Source organism: Bos indicus x Bos taurus, chromosome 22 (genome assembly GCF_003369695.1).
Source record: "Bos indicus x Bos taurus breed Angus x Brahman F1 hybrid chromosome 22, Bos_hybrid_MaternalHap_v2.0, whole genome shotgun sequence".
Classification (NCBI taxonomy): domain Eukaryota; kingdom Metazoa; phylum Chordata; class Mammalia; order Artiodactyla; family Bovidae; genus Bos; species Bos indicus x Bos taurus.
The window spans coordinates 7,839,267-7,845,669 of record NC_040097.1 but is presented as its reverse complement, the minus strand read 5'-3'; positions in this window follow the sequence as shown (position 1 = coordinate 7,845,669).

The window sequence follows — 6,403 nt, the reverse complement described above, 5'->3', positions numbered from 1 at the left end:
CCATGGCCCCTGAAAAGCACATCACCCGTCCTTAGTCACCAACGTAGTGACCCTCTGCTCCTGGGGAAGTGGCCAAGCGGCCACGTGGACCCTGGGAAAGCTTCCTTTGTAGCCCAGAGAACTCTGGAGGCATCAGAGAGAAGATGCGGAGCAGAGGTAGGGCCTGAGAGTCAGGAAATAGCTGGCTAGGAGACAGATTAGAGACGCCAAGGTGAGCCACAGAATTCATAAGTGAATTCAATGAGGTTGCCAGATATCAGGATAACGTTCAAAAACAGATTGTATTTGTAATACTAGCAATTATTAGGAAATGAATAAGATTCAGAAAGTTGAAAAAAAAGGATGATCTCGCTAACATAAATGTTGACTGAAAGGAATCAGAAACGAAAGAATACATACTGTATGATTTACATAAAGTTCAAACACAGGTAAAAGTAAACTATAGTGTTAAATATTAGGATAGTAGCTTTAACTTTGGGGATAAGAGAGAGGGTGTTGGTTTGAGTTGGGTATAAGGGGACTTCTGAATGTTGGCAGTGTTTTCTTTTTAGACCTGACTGGTGGTTACATATGTGTTCTTTTTGGGACAATTTATTTAGCTCTACATTTATGTTTTTACACTTTCCTGTATGAGAGAGATTTTTTTTTTTTTTTAAGTTAAAAAAAAAGAGTACTCGGCCAGCTTGAGTAAGTGATCCACAGTTTAAGTTAGTTGACTGTAGCCAAATCCAAAGAGCCATGTGATTCAAAGGTAGCCCTTTCCAGGACAGTATGAGAGGGGAAGAGAGAGACATGGGGGAGGTGAGAGCCAGAGAAAGTGATCTCATTTCTTGGGGGGTCCCCAAGGAAAAATGGGTTCTCATTCTGTGTGTGTGTGTTTCCCCCTATATCTGAACGTACACACCTGTGTTACTCAAAACCTTGGCTTGGCTGCTTGCTTTAAAACTAACTGGGTTCTTATTCAAAGTTGTTGTTCAGGAAGAACTCAAGCTCCCCATTTTTGACTCTTTGACCCATTGATTATTTAGAAGTATGACACTTGGTTTCCAAGTGTTTGAAGGTGTTCCTATCTCTTTGTTCTTGACTTCTAGTTTGATTTAGTTGTGATCAAACACATTTTGTACAATTTAAATTCTTTTAAAAGGGTTGAGGTTTGGTTTGTGTTCCAGGATGTAGTCTGTCTTGCTAAATGCTCTGTGGGTACTTGAGGAGAATGTGTATTCTGCTGTTGGGCAGTGTTCCCCAAATGCTGATTAGATCTTGGTTGATGGTGCTGTTGGGTTGGTCCTTACACATTGCTGATTTGCTGTCTCCTTGTTCTATCAGTTGTTGAAAGATATACTTCTGACTATAATTATAAATTTATCTGTTTCTCTTTTCATTTCTTTTTTAAAAAAACATTTATGTGTCTGTGCTGGGTTTTTGTTGCAACATGCAGGATCTTTAGTTGAAGCATGTGGGATCTAGTTGCCCGACCAGGGATTGAACCTGGGCCCCCTGCATTGGGCGTGCAGAATCTTAGCCACTGGACCACGGGGGAAGTCCCTCTCTTTTCATTTCTAGAGCTCTGGTTTTTGGTGCATACACGTTTGGACTGTTGTGATGTCTTGATGTGTAGACTCATCATTATGTAATATTTCTTGCTGCCTGTAATAATGTTCTTTACTCTGATTTGACTTTATCTGATATTAATATAGCCACACTTTCTTTTTTTTTTTTAATTAATGTTTACACGGTATATATTTTTTTCCATACTTTTACTTTCAACCTAGCTATGTTGTTATATAGTTTAGTGAGTTTCTTGTAAGCAGTCAATGCAAGATTATTTTTTCAAAGCATTCCTCCAATCTCAGTCTTTTAATTGGGATGTGTGTGTGTTAGTTGCTCAGTCATGTTCAGCTCTTTACAACCCTGTGGACTGTGGCCTGCCAGGCTCCTCTGTCCATAAGATTTCCCAGGCAAGAACACTGGAGTGGGTTGCCATTTCCTTCTCCAGGAGATCTTCCTAACCCAGGGATTGAACCCTGGTCTCCTGCACTGCAGGCAGATTCTTTACCGTCTGAGCCACCAGGGAAGCCTCTTAATTGGGATAGTTAAATTATTTATATTTGATGTGATTATTGACATATTAGAGTTAAGCCTGTCATTTTAGTTTTGCTTTTTGTTTGTTTTTCCTGTTTTGACATTTCACTGTTTTCTTTCACCTAATATCTCGTAGGTTGTCTAAACATTTTTTAGAATTCCATCCTGATTTATCTGTAGTGTTTTCGAGTGTATCTCTTTGTATAGTTTACCTAGTGGTTGCTCTAGGTATTATCTCATACACACAGTTTATCATTGTATACTGGTCTGATAGGTTGAGTGTGGGCCCCAAAGATGTACACGTCCTAATTCTTGGAACCTGTAAATATGTTACCTCATGTGACAAAAGGGACTTTGCAGATATGATTAAATTATAGATCTTGAGATGTTTTTTACCTTAGTGGGCCCAATGTCATCATAAGGGTTTTTATAAGACAGAGGCAGGAGGGTCAGGGTGAGAGACTGGGCTATGATGATGGAAACAGAAGGGGGAGTGAGGCGGGGTCGAGGAAGCTGGGAAAAGCCAGGAAGCGGGCTCCCTGGGGCCTCCAGGAGGAGCACAGCCTGGTGTTCTGTGGCCTCTGAGTCTGACTTCAGCCTCTGCTTTTACAACTATGAGATGATTCATTTGTGCTGTTTAAGCCACCGTTTCTATCATCTCCAGGGTTTAAGCTGTATTAGTGGGGTTGGTAGGGGGGATAGGGAGATATGTGTGTTCTCCATCGTGGGCCAGCACTGGAAGCTGGGTATGCTGCTTTGGGGTTCTGGTGGGACTTCAGACAGAGTTGTCTGGGTCACGGCTGAGATGAGACCTGGGTGGGCAGTATGGTTCTGGGAGGTTTCAGCACCTCCCAAGGGGGAAGAAGGATGAGATTCTTCAGGGACAGAGTGCAGGGACAGGAAACGGGGTCAAGCGGAGATGCCTTGGGACCGCTGTTAGCTCTGTGCTTCTGAAAGATTGATTCCTTCCGGCACAGACTGCAGCGGGGAGTCGAGAGGCAAGGGAGAGGTCAGGAGCCCAGGGCCATCTTGTGACCATAGGATAGAAAGGAATGTGTGGGCACAGGGGCAGGACGAAGAAAGACTGGCTGCCGTTGGGCCCCAGACCGCACATTATGGGTGAAGGAGAAGGGGAATCAAAAGACACATGAGTATTTTAACCCCGTGAGACTGAGAACCTGAGCCCAGCCCTGCCAGACTGGAGTGAAGAGAAGACCATGGGGAAGGGGAGTGTATAGAGAAGGGGCAGGAAAGACAAGCAGAGAAGCCCTTTGATCACTGGGTGTCCTTTACAAATGGGGCCACGATGGGCAACACCGCTACTGGTTCAGGGCCCTTGCTCTCCTGGCCCCCAGCCCCCTCCCCTCAGATTCCTCCAAATCCCCCACAAACACCATAGCTCCAGGGGGTCAGCTCTCTTTTCAAGAGGGCCAACCAGATGGCTGAACTTTAAGAGTCTTTTCTCAAATGCATTTTTTGGAAATTAATTCTCACTGAAGGAAGATTTTGCTGAGGGTCAATCAAGATCAATCTCGGGTGGGTGACAAAGAGGAGGCATCTTGCTACCCCCCACCCCCACCCCACCCGCCCTGGGCTGGTGCCTGCGGAGCGACCTTGGGAGAGTGTCATTTCCGGAGTAAGACACGCTTGAAGGATAAAGGCCACAGCTCTCCGGCAAACAGCTCCGAAAGGGCCCCGGGTTTGTGCTAGTTCTACTTCTGGTTGCAGCCACAGACCCTTTTCCCCTGAGCTCAGCATCGGGGACGTGGGGTAGGGGTGCCAGAGATGAATTGGTAATTGTGATGACTGGGGTAGAAGAAAGCTCAACCACGGTCACAGCAGGATCCAGGCAGCAGGGCATCCAGGACAAATGCAGATGTGTGTTTCAGGAGGCAAAGAGCAAGAGAGAGAGAGCTAGACATGGAGAAAGAAGCCAAGGAGGGACAGAAAGTGAGAGGGGGAGGAGAGGAGGCAGGGGTTAGAGACAGAGACATGGAGAAGGGGCCAGAGAGCAGGGCAGGGCAGGACTGAACACTCTAGAAAATGAGGCGCCTGGGCGCACCCTAGGTGGGCTGTTCCCGTGTCTGTCAAGGCTCCCTGTGACACCTGTGTGTGTGCACCTCTCAGCACACACAGCCCCTCCCGCCGGGCCCGGTGCCCCCAGAGGCCATTTCTACTTCCCTTGTTACCTCTGTTTAGCTAAGCCCCACGTGGCCGGGGCTGCTGAGTGTCTGTAAATATGGACAATAGCTCGCCTGTTCTGAGCCTTTGTAAACATCTCAAACATCAGGTCTGAACTCTGCCCACTTCAGGAACTGATATTATCTGTGTCCTTTTTTTTTTATACATCTGGGGAAACTGAGGCTTAGGCAGGTTGAGAGATGGCCCAGGACCAGGTGGCAGTTTAGGCTGGAGCAGGTGGGAACTCCACGTCCAAGCCCATCTCTTGAGTTTCTAACCGCATCTCCCCTGTGCCCTCCAGCATGCCAGGCTGTCCAGGGAAGAAATGAATGGAGGGATGAGGAAGGGAAGGCTGTGTGGAGCAGCGGTCTGGGTGCTGGGCACTCCCAGCCTGGAGGAGCTCTGAGTGTGCGTCTCCAGCTGCTTCTCGGTGAAGGCCATCCTAACCTCTCTCCATGGGGTGCAGGCGGCAGACACAGAGGCCTCCTGAGCTGACTTGCTGAAGGCCAGAGAGCAGGCCCCCTCCCTGCCCGAATGCGGCCCTGGGAGGGGCAGCAGAAGGGCCCCCAGGGCTCAGGTGCTTCCTGCTTGGGGGTTTCCCTGGGCAAGGGGCTCATTCCTTCTGGGAAGACATTTGCGTGGCTGGCCAGGGGCCAGCCCCCAGCTTCCTCCAGGCTGCCCTTGACTGGCACCTTCCTGGGGGACTCTCCCTGGGCCTGGCATGCTGCACATTCTCACCTCGGTGGATACCATGGTTAGGTGCTCATGGAATCCGATTGTTGCCAGGAATGTGGGGTGCCAAAATTGAAACTTTGCAGCTGGGTAAACCTGGGGTGTTTCCACTGCCCCTTTGACTGCTGGGGAGACTGTTGTTCAGCAGGTCTGTGGGGTGTCTGCCCCGGGAGGGCTTGGCCCTGAGAGGAGAGGGTCCATGCGGGCCGAGGGTCCTGATTATGATGAGGGGCAGGGAGGAGGAGGAAGAGGTCTGTGCGCAGAAATAGAAGCTCTTTGTCTCTGTGGGTTCTTTGTAAATTGGGCAACAATTGGCAACACAACGTGTTAGTTAACAGAGGCCCGGTTTTCCTGCCCACTGCCCTTCTGAGCTCCCTCCTCCTCCTGATGACCCCCCAGCACCCACAGGCACGTCCAAAGGCTCCCAGGGACCTTGGGCTCTGTGAAAGGGCCCAGTGCGAAGACCTGATCTGAAATCTCAGTCATCGCACTGGCGGGAAAGCTGGGAGCTCTCCATCCATCTCTTGCTCATTCTTGCTTACTTTCTGCTCTCTCTTCAAGGTGGTCAGCACAGGAACGATCAAACCATTAAGAGGTCATGGGGCAGGGGGCAGGGATCAGTGACAGATTTCTAGCTGGATGGTGGACGAGCTAGCTGCTTTGCCAGAGTCCCCACGTCTGGAAGGAAGACCAATAAGGCAATCACGGTGCTTCTGTGAAGCTCAGCTGATGTGTGAAGGGGCTGACAGTGCCTGGGCCCCAGTTCAGTTCAGTCGCTCAGTCGTGTCCGACTCTTTGTGACCCCATGGACTGCAGCACGCCAGGCTTCCCTGTCCATCACCAACTCCTGGAGCCTGTGCAAACTCATGGTCCACAGGACGGTCCAATACCACCACTGAGATCGAGGGCAGAAGCCATCGCTGGGCCCTGGTCTCACATGCAGAGCTCTCAGAGAGTTCTGGCCGAGTGGTAGAAAGCGTGCCTGGCTGTGGGCCTAATGGGAGACACAGGGTTAACAATTTGGTCTCCATCTTTCACTCACTGCATGACCACAGGCGACCCTCAGTTTCCCTCATTTTAGAGCAGGAACAGTGACTTTCTTAACTCAGAGTTTCTGTTAGAGTCACAGGAGACAAGGTGACTGACAGTGCTCTTTGGAGGAGAAGGTGCCATCTAACTGCTAGGCACTATTATCTTCTCCCTGCTAGGATGACACTCCCCCCCACACACACCCATTACAACAATGGGCACTGTGTTCTTCCAAATAATGACCAGCACAGGCAGAGGTCTGCTGTCAACTGGCTCTCTTGGAGGGAAAAATGACCAGACATCTAGAATTCGCTAATTTCCACGGTATAAATATTCCCACCATGACTGATTCCAAGCTACCAGTGGTTTGGAACCCGCC